At 43.4% G+C, this 19,392-nt stretch overlaps 2 protein-coding genes and 1 long non-coding RNA gene across 3 annotated transcripts in view; 2 read left to right on the forward strand and 1 right to left on the reverse strand.

Moving 5' to 3' along the window:
• Positions 1 to 19,392, forward strand: part of RPL31 (ribosomal protein L31) — a 435,376-nt gene that overhangs the window by 62,963 nt on the left and 353,021 nt on the right. The gene's annotated exons all lie outside the window — the stretch shown is intronic.
• The window catches only part of LOC140118225 (interleukin-1 receptor type 1-like), a 73,942-nt gene that overhangs the window by 41,563 nt on the left and 12,987 nt on the right, over positions 1 to 19,392 (reverse strand). The gene's annotated exons all lie outside the window — the stretch shown is intronic.
• Positions 588 to 9,793, forward strand: LOC140116571 (uncharacterized). Its single transcript, XR_011852824.1, has 3 exons — positions 588 to 728; positions 860 to 993; positions 8,104 to 9,793. It is a non-coding gene; the product is annotated as an uncharacterized lncRNA (long non-coding RNA).

A 19,392-nucleotide genomic window follows, 5' to 3' on the forward strand; every position in this document is an offset into this window, starting at 1 on the left:
TATAAAGCAGTGACATATCTGTGCAGGCATAAGATGTATTCTGTTAAGAAACACACAAAATAACTGCTATATAAAAATATGTAATAAATACAACCTCCATCTAAAGTAAATAGTGAGTGATTTTAGTACTTGATTACTATTTATTTGCCTATAAACAATGGCAGAAAACATACTATTAGATATCAGCATAAGCACCAAATTCCATAATGCATTATGTATATAGATAGCAATAACCACCTACCTTTTAAGTTTATTCTTAACAATAATTGCTATTTACTAGGCAATTACCATGTGTACAAAAGGATCAGTGTGAATAAAATAATACATATTGTAATTTGTGTAATTTACACATTATAGGTAATTTACCAATATACATCTATTAAAAGTTCTGCACTGCTTTCTTGATATGTAAAGTGAAGATTCCTGTCTTATTCCTCATCAGCCAGACATTCCTGTCCATAAAATGGGCAGAGATAAACTGTCACGTGACCTCTAATTGTCCATGAACAATGGCCTGTTAGAGATCACATGACCCTCAATCTGCAGAGTTTACGTGTTCTGCCCACCCGTGCACTCTATGATAAGAGGCGACACAGCTGCATCATAGTGTGTGTCGGTTGGCAGAGCGCATGAAAGCTCCTCTGCCCGCTGCTACAGCAGAGAGAAGAAGAGGAGCCGCGGGTACGGGAGCAGTGGGGAGCTGCCCAGAGCATCGGGGTCTCTGAAAGGTGAGTATGTAACTTTATTTTTATATAGACTCATGTATAAGCCGAGGTGAGGTTTTTCAGCACATTTTTTGTGCCGAAAAACTTGTCTTGTAGGCAAGTATAAATGGTTATATCCTGCCCTCTTTCTGCAGCCTGAAGGATTTAGCGCCTCTGAAGCGTGAAACGGCCCGTCGCCTTCTGTGGGCTCCTGCAGCGTTTGTACTTCCTTCCCGCAACGATGTTATTTTAAACTACGTTGGAATAAAGCCTTGGATTTTTTAACTTGGTGAGTGCCAGCTTTTTCTTCTTCTTTTGAACATTTGACATGTTGTGTTCTCCCGTACACATGGCTACAACCTGTAGCAGTTGTATCTCTCATACACACACATGTTGCAGGGGGCGTGGTATCCAAAACCAGTAAGCACATAGAAGAGCAAGCACCAGGAGTTTCACATCATTATACAGGCTGTCATTCATGTGTTGTGTATAGGAATATCTCATACACGCACAAGATGCAGGGGGTACCAGTACCAGGAAGCACATAGAGGAGGCATCACCAGGAGTGTCACATCATTATACAGGCTGTCAGTCAAGTACTGGGGGTGTGGCTGTGCTTCACTCATGAATAAGCTGGTCTGCTGAAAATGATAATGACTTATCTCAGGTCATTTGTATACAGCTTTAGGATCTGATTGTCCCTCTACATGCCTGTAAATGAAAACATTGTAGGGATAGGGGAAATGTTTTCTAATGGCAGTTTCTCAAAATATATTTAGTTTTGGGGGGTTTATTTTCCTGACACGTTCTCTTTAAGGCATATTTGATAAAGGGAAAATCTTATTTAACTTTATATTTTATAAAGGGAAAAACTTATTTAACTTGGTTTTGATTGTATTATTTTAAACAAGAATCACTAGAGAAGTCCAACACTTTGCCCAGCAATAAAACACAGTTGTTTGTGGTGCACAGTTTTGCCCCTTAAGGAGCTACTCACGGTATAAGACCGGTCCACACAGTCTTTGAAAAAGTCCACAAGATAGAGAAAAATATTTTCACTATGACCGGAGCTCCAAGATTTCTAAAACTTCGATGAACAGCACCAATCTTCAATTTCTCCTGCTGAAAGTATGTCACCATTCAGACTAGCACCATCGCACTCTCATTCTCCTCCTTTATTATATTATAACTGGAAGACAATATGCAGGCAGATGGTGTGGTACGTTCCAACAAGGTTAAAATTTATTCCAGTTCATTATACTCACAAAAATCCAATAAAAATGCGCATATCACAAATTCACATAACGGGACGCTAGCTTTCTCTCCGCCCGACCCAGGGTTTCGCCGGCAAGGCTTCTTCCGGGACTTTGCCCAGCAGTTTGCGAAAAAAATTTTTATCGATTTGAAACAATGAAAAACTTTCGTACTACTTCTAGAGGTGCAAACCTATCGGGACACATTTACTAAGAACAGTGCAAACTGTAATATGTGCAATTTGCCTGTGTATAGTGCAAAGTGCGCCAGATTCATGAATTGTGGCGCACGTTCTGCCTGTAGTGCGTGCACAACTTTTTGATACACTTGTGACACATTTCTAACGGAATTTGCATGTTTCTGGTGCACAGTCTGACTGAGAACCGAAATGCCCCCCTTTAGTACAGAAATTTGTGTTGCATGCAGCATAGTGCAGCTGCGCAACAAAGCAGTCGCATGCGGCACCTCTTAAATACCTGTGTAAGCAGTTTGCACCTAAAAGAACGTGAAAAATCCGCCACAAAACTAGCCTGCACGGCTTTTATTAAATGTGCCCCATTGACTTAACAAGTATTATTAAGTATTAGCATTCCAGATCAATGGTCCATAAAAACTTGATGTAGAATAAATCTGCCTGGAAACAAAACAATAACAGAAACAGTAAGGCGAATATGTAGACTGAAAATTTTACTGTGCTTCACTGACCTTAAAGAAAGTAAAGCTTACTAGTTTAGAAGGTAATGTAAAAATGTGACATATATACATAGCATAATATATATACAGATGTATTTATATATAAAGAGAGAGAGAGAGAATCTTGTGCCAGAATGGTGGATACAAAATTAATTTCAAAATGAAAACTATATCAATATTATAAGCTAAGACTTTTAGAATGAAACTTGAAAAAGCTTCCTTAAAATAAAAAAATAAAATAAACATGTACTCACCTCCTCCGTCGCTGCTGATGTCCAGCCCTGCGGTCCGTCTTATCCGTGCCCATTTATTACAGAAGCTGTGCTCATGGAGCTTCCGAAATGGCCTGGCCCATGCGTCACCATATCCCAGCGCCTACAATGCTGAAAAATAGGGATGGCTGGCCTCCTCTGTCGGCTGGAAACTCCCCAAGTGAAGCTTCTGTGCCACTGTAAACAAACAGGGACATCAGGAGCAACAGAGGAGGTGAGTACACGTTTATTGTTTTTAAATATAACTTCGTTGATCCAAGTGCATAATTCATCCCTAAAAGGAGGAGAAACTTGCCGCCAGTGCCAGTGCCAGTGCTATGAGGCATTAAGCAGCCGTGAGAATATTTAGCACTAGGGAGAGGATGTATTTTCTGAAGGAGTGGGGAAATATATTTAAAATGTTGGTTTTAGGGCATAATGGGAAGTCCAGTCTAAGTACCTGGGACAGGATACATTTGACATGAGTACATTTGACATGAGTTCAGTAGGGGGCATTCCCAGAAAATATGGAAGGTGGAATCACTGGGTCCACCGCGGAGGTGCAGTGTTGAGAGTATGTAGGAGATGGGGAGTTGGATACCAATGCATAAGTATTTTATACTGGCATTCTTTATTGATTACACACGATGTAGACTTCGTCACTTGCCTCCAAACCAGGGACCAGCATCATCAGAAAGGATTTCTCCTAAGTATGTGTCCCATTTAGCCATGTAGGAGTGTCTGAGAAACTGGTAAGGGAAATGATCAGAACGGATAACGTAGAGGGAGGAGATTAGGAAGGAGGTTAGTTTACAGAAACGCTCAAAGGGAGTAAAGACAGATACCTGGGTTGACTGGAAAAGGAAGTGTGTTTAATTTAAAGGTACTGAAATAAACAGGGAGCTTATGCTTAGATTGAAGGTCAGCGAAGGGAATAAGGTTCTTTGAGAGTTTCACCAGGCCTGGCATCGCCAGAGGGAAGAACCCGCCACTGTCTGGCTACCTGGTAATTTAAGATTAAACAAGAAAGAAGTCATTGCCAACCTGGAGGAGCCAGAGAAAAAACACTTAAAAAATAGTTACATACTCACCAGAAGTCTCTAGTGAGTGTCATGGGACCCAAAAGATCAGAGGAAAGGGGCGAGCTGGTGTTACACCAAAGTAGAGAGTTATGATGGGCTGGGGCTCATTTAGAATATGGCATTTAGCCATATGAGGGCAAAGTGAACCAGGCTGAAATCCTATGGAGATGGGCAGCCCAGTAATATAGGATAAAGTTAGGGAGAGAAAGGATACCTTTAGAATTAGGAGCAAAAAAAAATGTGCCTTTCAATTCCATGGCCCTTGCTGGCCCATATAAACTTAAATATGAAAGCTTGCAGTGAACAAAGGTACTTGAACAGGACAGGAAGGGTTTCAAGGAGATATATCTTGGGCAGGATGGTCATTTTAACGGCAGATATGGTCATTTTAACCAAACAAAGAGAGCGGTAAGGAAGCTCATTTGGAAAGTAAAGAATGTATGTGGGCACATATGGGGGGGGGGGGGAAGTTATGTCAATACAGGGAGGTAAATAATGAGGATAAATGGATTCCTAAGTAACCAATGGAGCCCTTGCACCACTGGTATGGAAAGTTATCTTTAAAAAGGGACAACAGGTCCAGTCGGAAGTGTATGGGGTTTTAGTGGGGCTGCCTTTATAGCCAAACACCCCTAGAATAAAGGTTTAGAAATATGAGGACATGGGTCAGGAGGACATTGTTCATGAAAACTCTTTACCACAGATTTTAAGACCACAGATAGGAATGAAGGCAGATGGCTTCTGCCAGGGACTCTATGCTCATTACAAACAGTAGAGGAGATAAGAGGAACCCCTGCCTAGTGCTGACGAACAGAGGGAGGGAATGTAGCATGGAAAGGTGCATAGATCCCATGGGGCTGTCATAAAGGCCCTTGATCGCACTCAGGAAAGGGCACCTAAGGCCAAAATGTGCCAGTGCAGAGAACATAAATGGCCACCCAAAGCAACCTAAGGCCTTTTCTGCGTCCAAACTCTATGACCCCACGAGTGTCAATGCCTCCTTGAGGGCATAGAGTAAAGCCTTGGTCTTTATGGACCAGGGAGGGGAGCCATTAGTTAGGGCGATTTGCCAACACTTTGGCAAATAATCTAACTTCACAGTTCAGAATGGCTATCGGTCTATAAGAAGAGTGAAAAAAATCAGGCAATACCTTTTTGAGGATAACTGAGTATATTTGATGGTGAGCTTTCGAGAATACTAGTTCTCTTCGTCAGACATGATGTTATGCCATGGTCATGATGTTACGGTCTAAAATTCTTACAATCTCCCTGGCTTGGGAATAAGAGTCAAGAAAGATTGAGCCATGATTGAGGCGTTGGGTTGGCCGTTGAAAAAGAAATTAAACAAAGTGACCACACTAGGGGGAAAGAATAGGGTCTGGTAATAAGAGCAGAGAAACCTGTCAGGGCCAGGGGTCTTTCCCCCAAGGAGGTCCTTAATAAAAGAGGTAATCTCCTCTTCAGTAATAGGTTCATTAAGGGATGAGACAGCTTGAGGGGGCACAGTTGGGAGGTGGCAGAACTCCAAGAAGGATGGGTTTCACTCATCAAGGGGTCTGTCGGGAGCTCAGACTGAATGGAGTATAGTATGCCATAAACCAGTAGTAGTCCAAAAAATATATTGGAAATCTGTCGGGGTCATATGTTACTGTACCGTCAGGCTGGAGCAGAGCGTGAGGTGCACTCAAGTTTGAGCCTCGAAGCTGGTTGGCAAGTAGAGTGTGTGGCTTATTCCCCAATGTATAGTACCCCTGTCTCGTGTAAAGAATCTTATCTGCCTTGCGCAGCAGTGTGTCCCTAATCTGAAACCTAACATCAATATGTTTTTTGAGAGTGCTCTTATTAGGGAGGTGGATCATGGAAGTTTCCTACTGCCTCAGGGCAGCTCAGAAGTTAGTCAACTGGGATACAGAATTGTGCTTAAAGCAGGATCCATTCGAAAATACAGTGACAACGCATTACTGTTTTATGAACCCATGCCTGCACCAACCCTTGTTGGTCAGGCAAACCTTCAACCAAGCTTTTTTGTGCTGGTCAGTCAGATGTATAACCTTTCTGACCTTCTCGCTCTTCTACTTGTACTGGCCTCTAGCTGTTTGTTTCAAAGCCTTCACATGACTCATTATTCTGAGTCTCACTGTCACCTTACCCTTTTCCAACCAGCACCCCTTCAGAATCTCTACAAGGTTCTCATCCGTGGTGACAAAGGAAGGACACCTCCAGAAGTAATGATTGTCCTTTTGGGACAAGTCCATAACATCCAATAGAATTGGGGAATGGTCGGATTTCACCATGTCCTTTATTGCAATCTTACCCAGACATGCCAGAAGAGAGGAGAAAAGAAAAACTTAATTGATTTGAGACTAAGAATCATTGGGATGGGAAATAATTACACTGTCTTCTCTGAGGAAGGGTTAATCACCATTCACAGTTTATGGAAGGTGTTCCCTCAGTCAGAGCTTGAGAGATTCCGTGTCCACCAATAACTTGGCTGTTAAGGAAGTAAAGAAAGGCTGCCAATTTGGGGCATAAATAATCTAAATTCTGTCTGACGCCTGCACTTTCAAATTATTGACCCTTCCCTCCAAATGAACCAAGTTAATCTTGTGCAGAAACCCCGCTTTTCCTGGTGAGCCAATAATTTCCCACACCCACATTTGGTGTAGCAGGAAAAATCTACCTCAGCCAGGTGAGTTTCAATGAAGATCGCCAGGTCCATCCACAAGCACTTGAGGACAAGAAGACAAGTTTCTTACATATAACAAAATAACACATTGGGGCACATTTACTAAGGGTCCGCAGACCGCGTTTCTGTCGGGTTTCCTGATGATTTCCGTTTTGGGCCGCATTTCACAGGGGTTTTTGTCTCACGCGATAGGATTGTGTCACAATCGCACCGGCTTTCACGCGACACAAATTGGGGGAGGCAGACCAAGAACGATCCGATGGATTCTGACAAACCACGGGAAATAACTTTAAAATTGTGTCGCATATAATGCACTTACATACACCGGGAAGAAGATCGGGCTCACGCTGTAAGTGAATCGTGGCAGCTGTGCATGCCCGTTGGTAATCACACCTCGGGGATCGCGCAGGGACAGGTAAGTAAATGTAAGTACTCTTATAAACAAAAATCCAGCATTTCACAGATATAATTCCATCCTGTCTCTATCAGTCCCGATGTACACAATTTCAGTTGCCCCTAGTTTCCGACAATGTATCTTATGACTTTTCTCTGATGCTGTGGAGGTTAGGTCTTCTCTGTTCCCTGCAGCTGCCCTCACCTTTGCATTCCAGGACAAGCTTACACACACTCACTTCCTGCTGGTAAACTATGCATCACATCGTGAGGAGAGCTACAAGCTACAGGCAGATAAGTTAGAACTAACAAAGGAAATCAAGTATTGAACATGCTTTCATAAATGTACCTACACAATTGTACAACAGGCTTTTAAAAGTATCACATAAATTGCTCTGGTGTGATTTGGTTTTATTCTTCCACACAAACAATCTTCCTATCCTGAAGCTTCCATGGGCTGTTTCTATGAATGCTGTGCTTTAGCTCCTTTCATAATTTTAGAATGGATTCAGGTCATGTGTAGTCCATTTTAGTAGCTCAAAATGTCCAGAATGACTCTATACATTTGTACATTCATCCTTACTTCAATTATATGAAATTTTGCAATGCTATCTGCTGAAAAACAGCTCCAAACCTTGATGTTCTCCCTGCCAGACCTCACTGTTGGTATGGAGTTTTTGGGGTGATATGCAGTGCCTTTGCCATCAATAATAGTGTGTTTTATTGCATTAAAAAGACTGTTATGGTCTTCTATGAACAGATTATATTCTTCCAGTATTTCAGAAGCTTGTCTAAATCTTGTTGAGCAAACGTTAAATGCACTTCAGTCTTGTGTAGAGAGCATGCACACAAGCCATGGAGTTTGAGTATTGCTTTCTTTGAAACAATTGTAGCTGCTGGTTTAATTGATTGTTTAATTGTTTCTATTCATCTAAAATAAAATTGAAAGTAAATGGATAAAAAAAAAAATCACACCACTGTAAATATATTTGTGTTTAGTCAAATCATGTAGTGTTACATCCTCTTGTTATCGTTTGCAGAGGTACAGACAGAAGAGGAATTGTCAACTTCGCAGGGGAGAACGCTGGGACTTCTGGTCCTTCCTCCGATGCTTCTGGTGGTGCTAGCAGCGTTCTCCGGCCTACTGCTTGTCTCCCCACAGACTCCACCTCTCATCCGCTACCAGCGGTCTTTGGTGTGTGCTCCGGGCAGCGGCTACTTAAACCTCGCGCTGTTTTGGGGTTGTGTTCTGGACTGCTGGGAGTTGAAGTACCTCTTTCAAGGTGTCCGCGATTGTGCTTTGTTGTTCTGCACCATGAGGGGTTGATTCCCAGAAGTTGTCCAGCTCCAATCAGGTTCTGGAGGTGGGGTTCTGGCTGCATAAATATATATCTTGGGCTTTACTGCAACTACAATTGTGTTTCTGGTAACACAGTAAGGTTGGGATCACACAAAAGTTTGCAGCCCCTGAAAACGGGCCTGTACGTTGTGCCAATCCAATGGATTGCACATTTTGCACAGGACGGGAGTACATGCATTACACCAACATATGATGTATTAACTGTTAAAGGGGTTTGCCAATGAAAGAAATGAACATTGTACTAGTATTTAACATATAGAAAGAGTGATGAGACAGATCAGAGATGCTGAGATCCATGAGATGCACATAACACACTATGACACAGTCAGGTCTGCTACATCTCTCATCTCATACTATCAAATCCAATGTGCCTCCCTCCCCCTTCCTCTTCCCCCGGATAAAGAATGTATCTGCGATAGCTTTTCGCTCTCCTCTCGCTGCTGCTGATGTTTCCTGGCAGGAAGTCAGTGTGTATCAGTGTGAGTTCTTCCTGGATTGCAGGGGGTAGGGGTCACTGCAGGGAGTAGAGAAGATCTCAGCTCTACTGTGTCAGCCAAGATGTCTGCCAACCCTAAAGCCAGAAGATACAGGGTCGGAAATCATGGGCAACTGAAATTGTGCACACCAGGACTGATAAAGACAAGTTGGAAGTTTATCTGTGAAATGCTGTATTTTTGTTAATAACAGTGAATTAGAGAATGTGTTATTTTGTTATCCCGAGTACATTTCAAAAACTTGTCTTCATGGGAATACACATTTAGGTTGCCAGCAACCTAAACCCAATTGAGTATCTCTGGAGAGACTTGAAAATGACTGTTCACAAACATTCACCATCCAAACTGAGGGGACTGGAGAGGATCTGCAAGGAGGAATGGTAATCTCCAAATCCAAGTGTGGAAAACTTATTGCATCATTCCTATGGTTCTGCTTACTTAACTCAAAAGGTGCTTCTACTCAATACTGAACAAATTTTTGAATACTTATGACTATGTGATATTTTTATGCATTTCTTGTTTAATATATTAGCAAAGTTATATACATTTCAGTTTTTCTTGTTAATATGGGTTGGAGAGTGTACATAAAAAAAAAGAACTGTTTTGATCTTATCAATTGGCTGCAATGAAACCAATATTAAAAGTCAAGGTCATAAAACTGTATGCAACAGTTAATGTTGATATTTTTCTACATCATCTAGTTCAATAGAATGGTCATACTTCAAGTCTTTTTTTTTCATAAGGATGTACTTTTTCAGACATGCAATTCATTTGAAGACATAAACTTATATAATAATTTCCACTGGTAGGTTTTCAGTGTCCTCAGACTTTCTTCCAACTTTCTCCACTTCTTGTTTCTTGGCCAATAAAAACTGTTTATTAGCAACTGAACCAAGACTGTTTATTAGAAACCGAATCAAGATATAATACATTTTAAACATTAATATTCACATCTAAAAGCTTTCTTCTTCGCGCAACTTCCACAGAAACATCCATCAAAACACTAAGTGCTAACTTAAAGAGGTATTTTCTTCTGGCATTTACATTTAATTTAATTAATCTGTTATCTATAGATATTTATTTAAATTCATGTTATTAAAAATAATGTACCTGTGTGAAGATGATTTCTTTACAATGTAGGTATGTTGTCCTTTAGAAACATATTTGGATATGACCACCCCTGCACTTTGCCATCTGTGGCCACGCATTCATTATTCAGACACCCAATCACCTTGATTCAGCATTCACCACCACAGTACGACTATGGGACATGCAACAACTCCCAGATATTGCATGTGCTAAAACAGTTTTCTTCTTTGAGCAACAATTCCAGCAGCAATGGTTGTATCCAAGGACAAGTGTCCTCCGTTTCTAAGAGATCATATGAATACATTTCTGGGAAATGATATTTCCACTGGTAATTTTTTTTTCATAAAATTCAATGATAAAAACCTCAATTATTTTCAAGCCAAGCAATACGTTACAATAATTCAAAAGGGAAAACACCTTAGTGTTCAGGGTTAACTTCCAAGTACAACTGCTAAGCAAATTTCTAGAGCCACCCGGATTACAATGAGTTATCTTCTCCATCATAAAAAGCAAACATAAAACCATAGAGTACTTCTTGCTGTCAACCACAATCCACATCTTGAAATGTTGAGGGGACTTGCGCCCTATTTTATAAAATGATTGCAAAAATTTGTAGACTCCTCCTATAGACAGTTGCTTAAAGTAAAAACATAACCAATAATAGCTGTCTGTCCTTTCCAGCAATGATAGGTACAACTCTCTCTCAGGAAAAGATGCAAAATCCATCCATATATGATGCCAGGAGGAAGATTCCCAACTTCATTAAGGCTTACAAAATCACAGGTCACGTCACCAGCACCTCACACAATTTGGTTCATCTAATTGTCTGTACCAGATGTCCAATTGGAAGTGCTATGTTGGTGAAACAGGGCAGAATCTTAGAAAAAGCCTGAATTCTTGCCACAAAAAAAAAGAGAACAGTTCTACCTTTGGCAAAACATTATTGCAGCTCTTACCACAAGATGCAAAATATAAAGGGTTAATGCAAGAGAGTAATGGAGTACAATCTTATGAGAGGAATGGATGTATGGCATAAATTTTACTTCATTTTTTAACACTGAAGGAATCTGCCCCTGATATTTGGTGGAGTCATCACAGGAAAAGACCAGATATCGATCTGACCAACTACTGCCATATTGACTGCTACAAGAGCAGTACATTTATTATGTTGGTTTGTGTATAAAAATGTTTTATTTCAGACTCTACTGACACAGGGGTTACAGGAAATTGTGCTGATGTAGGGATAGGAGCTATTTTGAGTGCAAATTTATAATAATAATATAAACATATATTAAAAAATATAATAAAATAAAATAATATCGGCAGTTGCAAAACACCCAGACAAAATAACTGTCTAATATCCTGAGCCCAAATGGAAAACCTGTAGGAAGGCCCCTACATATTATGTGCCATTCGTAAAACTGTGTAATCATTTTATCATATGGCAGAGGTGCCCCACAATTATTATGACCCAGATGCAACTTCCTTTACTGCACCAAATCCATATTACGCAAACAATGTACTGGTAATAAGTACCCTGGATATTTAAATATAGGGATTTATTTCCGCCTTGCCTATATGCAAGGGAAAACAATGTCTAATTAAAAAAAACATGCCCTACCTAATAATAGCACTATAGTTTCTTTTATAGCAACAGTTTAGAGCAGTAATGGCAAACCTTTTAGAAATCGAGTGCCCAAACTACAACCAAAACCCACATATTTTTCGCAAAGTGCCGATGCGTCAAATTAAGCAGTAACTTATTACTCCCTGCACTGTCACATGTTTAAATTATATAGGTACCTGAAGACACCAATACAGTAGGTAGATCATTGTAGATTCCTTTTAGGGCTGCCTGGGACTGCAAGAGGCAGTCCTGTCTGGCGAACTCTGCGCTGGGGTGATGGTGCAGGTGCCCATATAGAGGGCTCCGAGTGCCACCTCTGGCCCCCGTGCCATAGGTTCGCCACCACTGGTTTAGAGTGACTCAGATATAAATGAAAATTATGTTACTTTGCAGCTATTAATTGCTATGGTTATGTCATGTAAAACTTTCAAACATAATGGGGCTTATTTACTAAGGGTCCGCGGATCGCATTTCCGTCGGACTGTTTATGGTTTTCGGGCATTGCGCCTTTTCATGCCAAAAGCCAATCGCATATGACACATTCCCAGCACAAACCCCTGTTAAATACTTGTCAAAGCTACGCAAATCCGGAAAACTGTGAACAGTCCGACGAAAGTGCTATCCGCGACCCTTAATAAATAAGCCCCAAAGAGAAGAGCTTTAGCCACGTGATTGTAGGATAAGCAGTTACCAGTACGGCCACCATAGTATGTATAGTTCTGCTTCCTGCTGTGTTAGGGCACAGCTAAGTGGTGGAGGTACTGGGTGTTTGACTCCCACTGATCTATAAACTGATCTAAAACCAATTACCCCTATTTACAATTACTCACACACTTGTTAATTTCATGTATCTCCATCGATTCATGATTAATCCTTCATAAGCCTCTGAACTTTTCTTTATCTTCGATTTATTTATATTTTATTTTATAACAGTAATGTTGCCACAACCTTACACAACTTGTTTCACCTGTTTCCAATAAAAAATAAATGGTACATACAGTATTAGCTGTATAAATAAAGATGTGGCAATTTCACCCATAAGTTTTGCCTTTTCCCACACAGTATAATCCTCCCCTATTGTCCCATCTTCCCCTCAAATTATGCCTCCAACAGCTCCCTGTCACATTGTTGCTCCATTGTGTCGTACCCCTCTGCCCCTCATATTGTGTTCAGCTGCTCCTTCGACATACCTTCCAGCTCCTAGAACAGCAGGACATAGATCAAAATCAGCGACTATGCCACCAAATCCAGAACCGTTGGGAGGTATGCTGCAGGTATATGAACAGTTCAAATACAGTGGCATCTGCAAAAAACACACAAAAAAATTGAACCTGCCAGCTCACCTGGTCCATAGCTCAAGAAATCAGCACTGTCCAACGATGATGAACCCGGTCTGGTCCTAGTTGTAGGACTAGTTGTAATGAAGCAAAAAGCAAAAGGTACCAACGGCAACAGGCAAAAAAGTTTAAAAAATTAAAAACTTTTATTAAGGAAAAACCATTAAAAAGTGATCACAAGGGGGAGAGAAATATTACGCATTTCGGACCTCGGAAATAGGGTCCTTATTCATACCTATAGGACCCTCTTTCCAAGGTCCGAAACGCGAAAGCTTTCTCTACCCCTTGTGACCACTTTTTAATGGTTTTTCCTTATTAAAAGTTTTGCATTTTTTAACTTTTTTGCCTGTTGCCGTTGGTACCTCTTTTCCTTTTTGATACAGTGGCATCTGTCTCCCATGGCTATTATAGCCTCCATTAAATGAATGAATTTTCTAACACTAGGCAGTAGGTTGACATGGTGTAGTCCACTATGCTATTCTTGTGTTTCCTGTTGTACACAGTTTCCTTTTTGATCAATCTTTCAAAATGTCGGTTAAATATCTATGGACAGATATCACATGTAAATCAGGAGGTTTCTTGGTATCGAACGTGTTAAACAAACTATATGTTAACCTATCCTAACACTGACTGATTTCTACAGTATTGTAAATTCCAAAGTTATTAGTCACCAATCCACAAAGTACTTATTGCTCTATTGTTGCAAAACCTATTCAGCAGAGTTACATATATTCATGTCATACTTTTCCCATGTTGCGACATGTCTAGGATGAATGACATATGAATGCATTATTTTACCTCAAAGTTGGGTTTATTTATTCATCAATTTTACATTTGCAAAGCAAAGTGTAGGAACCTTAGAAGAAAGGAGTTGTAAGAAGTTGCTATTAAGAAGTTAGTAAGAGAACTGTTCCTGAAAGGACCCAACATTATTAAGTGCACCAACATTATATACACTTATGTGCAAATATTTATGCACACTATGGGGCAAATTTACTTACCCGGTCCATTCGCGTTCCAGCGGCGGCTTCTCCGCTCTGGATTCGGGTCCGGCCGGGATTTAATAAGGTAGTTCTTCCGCCGTCCACCAGGTGGCGCTGCTGCGCTGGAAGTAAACTCATCGCGCCGGAATGCACCGAGCTGGACCAGGTGAAGGTAAGCGGTCCTTATGCGACACATTTTCGGTTTTTAAATGCGGCGGTTTTTCCGAATACGTCGGGTTTTCGTTCGGCCACGCCCCCCGATTTCCGTCGCGCGCATGCCAGCGCCGATGCGCCACAATCCGATCGCGTGCGCCAAAATCCCGGGGCAATTTAAGTACAAGCGGCGCAAAACGGAAATATTCGGGTAACACGTCGGGAAAACGCGAATCGGGCCCTTAATAAATGACCCCCTATATTTAAATAAAGCGCCCACGCCATGGAAGCTATGTACCTCTGTACCAAATGCCTACCTAACCATCTGTTAATCTTAGTGTCAGTAGTTTAGTTGCCCCGATGATTTCATGCTTATGTTGCATAAAACAAGTAGGGTTAAGGGACCCCAATTGACCCCATATAGAATATATTGGGAGTATTAGCTCCCTGCCAGGGACAGACTGGTGAATGCCCTTGTTACGGCAGGAGTCTAAACAGGGTTAGGGTATCAGCATATAAAATAAGATGCAACAGTGTCCTATGGCCATCATCTGTACACTACACCCGATAACCTCATTGAAGACTGGTGAGACAGGCAACTTGTGATGAGCATGTAGTGAGGTAATGACTAGAGATGAGCGAGCACTAAAATGCTCGGGTACTCGTTATTCGAGACGAACTTTTCCCGATGCTCGAGTGCTCGTCTCGAATAACGAGCCCCATTGAAGTCAATGGGAGACTCGAGCATTTTTCAAGGGGACCAAGGCTCTGCACAGGGAAGCTTGGCCAAACACCTGGGAACCTCAGAAAAGGATGGAAACACCACGGAAATGGACAGGAAACAGCAGGGGCAGCATGCATGGATGCCTCTGAGGCTGCTTAATCGCACCATTATGCCAAAATTATGGGCAACAGCATGGCCATGACAGAGTGACCGAATGAGGCTAGATAGCATCTAAAACATGCAATAATTGACCCTGACACTATAGGGGACGGCATGCAGAGGCAGCGGCAGCAGTGGCAGGCTAGAGAGTCTCATGGCGACATACCCTAAATGGACTCAGGTTTCACCAAAGGAGGTGAAATGATTTCCTATGTGAACAAAAGGTTGACGGTATATTTAGTCGATAACACAGCATGGTGGCGACATAGTGACCAAGTTCCATAACGTATCTGGTGAAACACCCTAAAAATGAGCCTGACACAGCTCTTTTGATAAGGGGACAACATGTGGAGGCAGCCATGGAGACGACTTCCATGATTAAGAGCGACAGTATGGGGCATTCATATTGCGCTGCTATGATTGCAACTTCAGGTCTCCAGCATGGCGGCGACAGATGGGCCGAGTTCCACTATGTATCTGGTGAAACACCTGAAAATTCTGCCTGACACAGCTCGTTTGATAAGGGGATGATGTGCTGCATATCCTCTCGTGCTCCAGCGTCTGGGGTATAGAGAGTTGAAATGAGACATTGGTGAACGCTGTGGAGGATCGTGGAGGCAAAATGGACAGAAAACAGCAGGGGCAGCATGCATGGATGCCTCTGAGGCTGCCTAATCTTGGGATGGAGCTGGCGGTCCACTACCAGGCGAGCTTTCGCCTGAGCAAGCCCCTGTCTCTCGGCTCCTCCCCACCCAAAATGGGCCTGGGGGCCAGAAGCGTTTACTTTGAAAAAATTATAATTTTCAAAGCAGGCCGGGTCGTTTGAATATTTCACCTAGGAATAATGGAATAGCATAGTGGTTCTATTTTTAACTGTTTTTACGGAAATGGTTCCATGATTAAGAGCGACAGTATGGGGCATCCATATTGCGCTGCTATGATTGCAACTTCAGGTCTCCAGCATGGCGGCGACAGATGGGCCGCGTTCCACTATGTATCTGGTGAAACACCTGAAAATTCTGCCTGGCACAGCTCGTTTGATAAGGGGACGATGTATGGAGGCAGTGAACTAGTAGTAGATTAAAGGTGCTGCAGTTAAAACTATGTTAGTTGGATCTTGAGATGGAGCTGGCGCTCCGCTGCCGGGCGAGCTTTCGCCAATCCAAGCCCCTGTCTCTAGGCTACTCCCCAAACAGCACTTCTAAGAACCTTTTGTATAAGATCAAGTGTAGTAGCGTTCTTATAAGTTTGGGATATGGCGGGTGAGGGGAATGTAAACAGATGCGCAAGAAGCGCTGAAATAATATCGGTAAATGATAAAAGTTTGCCAGTATATTTTGTGGATTACACAGCAGGGTGGCGACAAAGTTAACAAGATTGATGTTGAATGCCCTGTAATAGCTCTTGGGCGGTCTGCCTATTATCGCCTAGGCTCAGCAGTTTAAGCACCGCCTGCTGTCGCTTAGCGACAGCACTGCTGCTGTGCCTAGAGCTACCGACTGATGGCGCCATGCCCACGGATGGTAATTCGGAGGTGGAGGAGGGGTGGGAGGAGGAGGAGGTATAGTAGGCCTTTGAGACCTGGACCGAGGTAGGCCCCGCAATCCTCGGCGTCGGCAGTATATGACCAGCCCCAGGGTCAGACTCGGTCCCAGCCTCCACCAAGTTAAGTGTAGTAGCGTTCTTATAAGTTTGGGATATGGCGGGTGAGGGGAATGTAAACAGATGCGCAAGAAGCGCTGAAATAATATCCGTAAATGGTAAAAGTTTGGCAGTATATTTTGTGGATTACACAGCAGTGTAATCAACAGATGCGCAAGAAGCGCTGAAATAATATCGGTTAATCATTAAAGTTTGCCAGTATATTTTGTGGATAACACAGCAGGGTGGCGACAAAGTTAACAACTTTGATGTGGAATCCATGAAAACAACCCAAATTTCTGCCTGACACACCTCGTTTGATAAGGGGACGATGTATGGAGGCAGCTATATGGACGACTTTTGGAGGTAGCAATGGAGACAACGTGTGGAGGCTGCTATGGAGACAATTTAATTTGGATAGTGCCTGTATGTGGCAGTCCAAAAAAGTTTTCAAACCAGAGGAGCAGGTAGGTGGCCCTCCAGAAAAATGAAATAGATTGAGTGCCTGTATGTGGCAGTCCAAAAAAGTTTTCAAACCAGAGGAGCAGGTAGGTGGCCCTCCAGAAAAATTGAATAGATTGAGTGCCTGTATGTGGCAGTCCCAAAAATTGTTTAAAACAGAGGACCGGGTAGGTGGCCCTCCAGAAAAATTAAATGCATAAAGTACTATAGCTAGAGCCAGTGGGCCCTGTCAAAAAATAGCCAGTTTCCTCTGCTTTAGTGTACAAAGAGGAGGAGAAGGAGGAAAATGAGGAGGAGGAGTGCATAAATTATTCAGGTTGAGCTTCCTTCACCTGGTGGAGATTGGAAATTATGAGAAATCCAGGCTTTATTCATCTTAATAAGCGTCAGCCTGTCAGCGCTGTCAGTCGACAGGCGTGTACGCTTATCGGTGATGATGCCACCAGCTGCACTGAAAACCCGCTCGGACAACACGCTAGCGGCAGGGCAGGCAAGAACCTCCAAGGCGGACAGCGCCAGTTCGTGCCACATGTCCAGCTTTGAAACCCAGTAGTTGTAGGGAGCTGTGTGATCATTTAGGACGATGGTATGGTCAGCTACGTACTCCCTCACCATCTTTCTGTAAAGATCAGCCCTACTGTGCCGAGACTGGGGACAGGTGACAGTGTCTTGCTGGGGTGACATAAAGCTGGCAAAAGCCTTGTAAAGCGTACCCTTGCCAGTGCTGGACAAGCTGCCTGCTCGCCTACTCTCCCTCGCTACTTATCCCGCAGAACTACGCACTCTGCCGCTAGCGCTGTCAGAAGGGAAATACTGTTTCAGCTTGTGCACCAGGGCCTGCTGGTATTCATGCATTCTCACACTCCTTTCCTCTCCAGGGATGAGAGTGGAAAGATTTTGCTTGTACCGTGGGTCCAGGAGAGTGAATACCCAGTAATCGGTGCTGGAATAAATTCTTTGAACGCGAGGGTCACGGGATAGACAGCTAGCATGAAATCTGCCATATGCGCCAGAGTCCCAACGCGCAAGAATTCACTCCCCTCACTGGCCTGACTGCCCATTTCCTCCTCCTCCAACTCCTCCAACTCCTCTTCTTCTGCCCATACACGCAGAACAGTGAAGGACTGAACAATGGTCCCCTCTTGTGTCTCGCCAACATTCTCCTCCTCATCCTCCTCCACCTCCTATGTGCGCTGAGAAACAGACCTGAGGGTGCTTTGGCTATCAACAAGGGAATCTTCTTCCCCCGTCTCTTGTGACGAGCGCAAAGCTTCCGACTTCATGCTGATCAGAGAGTTTTTCAACAGGCCAAGCAGCGGGATGGTGAGGCTGATGATGGCGGCATCGCCACTGACCATCTGTGTTGACTCCTCAAAGTTACTCAGCACCTGACAGATATCAGACATCCACGTCCACTCCTCATTGTAGACTTGAGGAAGCTGACTTACCTGACTACCAGTTCTGGTGGAAGTTGACATCTGGCAGTCTACAATCGCTCTGCGCTGCTGGTAAACTGTGGATAACATGGTTAATGTTGAATTCCACCTCGTGGGCACGTCGCACAACAGTCGGTGAGCGGGCAGTTGGAGGCGGCGCTGCGCTGCCCTGAGAGTGGCAGCATCTGTGCTGGACTTCCTGAAATGCGCACAGATGCGGCGCACCTTCGTGAGCAAATCAGACAGATTGGGGTATGTCTTGAGGAAACACTGAACTATCAGATTTAACACATGGGCCAGGCATGGCACATGTGTCAGTCTGCCGAGTTGCAGAGCCGCCACCAGGTTACGGCCGTTGTCACACACAACCATGCCTGGCTTCAGGTTCAGCGGTGCCAGCCACAGATCAGTCTGCGCCGTGATACCCTGTAATAGTTCTTGGGCGGTGTGCCTTTTATCGCCTAGGCTCAGCAGTTTGAGCACCGCCTGCTGTCGCTTAGCGACGGCACTGCTGCTGTGCCTAGAGCTAGCGACTGATGGCGCCATGCCCACGGATAGTAGTTCGGAGGAGGAGGTGGAGGAGGGGTGGGAGGAGGAGGAGGCATAGTAGGCCTGAAAGACCTGGACCGAGGTAGGCCCCGCAATCCTCGGCGTCGGCAGTATATGACCAGCCGCAGGGTCAGACTCGGTCCCAGCCTCCACCAAGTTAACCCAATGTGCCGTCAGCGATATATAGTGGCCCTGCCCGGCAGCACTCGTCCACGTGTCCGTGGTCAGGTGGACCTTGTCAGAAACGGCGTTGGTCAGGGCACGGATGATGTTGTCTGACACGTGCTGGTGCAGGGCTGGGACGGCACATCGGGA

Source organism: Engystomops pustulosus, chromosome 2, assembly GCF_040894005.1.
Source record: "Engystomops pustulosus chromosome 2, aEngPut4.maternal, whole genome shotgun sequence".
Classification (NCBI taxonomy): domain Eukaryota; kingdom Metazoa; phylum Chordata; class Amphibia; order Anura; family Leptodactylidae; genus Engystomops; species Engystomops pustulosus.